The sequence below is a fragment of the Etheostoma spectabile genome, chromosome 10 (assembly GCF_008692095.1).
Source record: "Etheostoma spectabile isolate EspeVRDwgs_2016 chromosome 10, UIUC_Espe_1.0, whole genome shotgun sequence".
NCBI classification, from domain to species: domain Eukaryota; kingdom Metazoa; phylum Chordata; class Actinopteri; order Perciformes; family Percidae; genus Etheostoma; species Etheostoma spectabile.
Window position 1 is genome coordinate 13,009,123 of NC_045742.1, and position 460 is coordinate 13,009,582.

A 460-nucleotide genomic window follows, 5' to 3' on the forward strand; every position below is an offset into this window, starting at 1 on the left:
AAGACCAAGAGTCACCTCTGCTGAGGATAACTTAATCCTAGTCACCAGCCTCAGAAATCGCAAGTTAACAGAAGCTCAGATTAAAGATCAGATGAATCAGGCCTTTATGGTCAAATAGCAGCTAGGAAACCACTGCTAAGAAGCGGCAACAAACAGAAGAGATTTGTTTGGGCCAAGAAACACAAGGAATGGACATTAGACCAGTGGAAATCGGTGCTTTGGTCTGATGAGTCCAAGTTTGAGATCTTTGGTTCCAACCGCCGTGTCTTTGTGCGATGGAGAAAAGGTGACCGGATGGATTCTACATGCCTGGTTCCCACCGTGAAGCATGGAGGAGGAGGTGTGATGGTGTGGGGGTGCTTTGCTTATGACACTGTTAGAGATTTATTCCAAATTGAAGGCATACTGAACCAGCAAAGCAGTAATCAGAGCAAAGGGTGGCTACTTTGAAGAATCTAGA

The 460-nt window shown here is 45.4% G+C and overlaps 1 protein-coding gene across 20 annotated transcripts in view; it reads right to left on the reverse strand.

Moving 5' to 3' along the window:
* The window catches only part of map7d3 (MAP7 domain containing 3), a 28,485-nt gene that overhangs the window by 19,069 nt on the left and 8,956 nt on the right, over window positions 1-460 (reverse strand). The window lies entirely within an intron of this gene.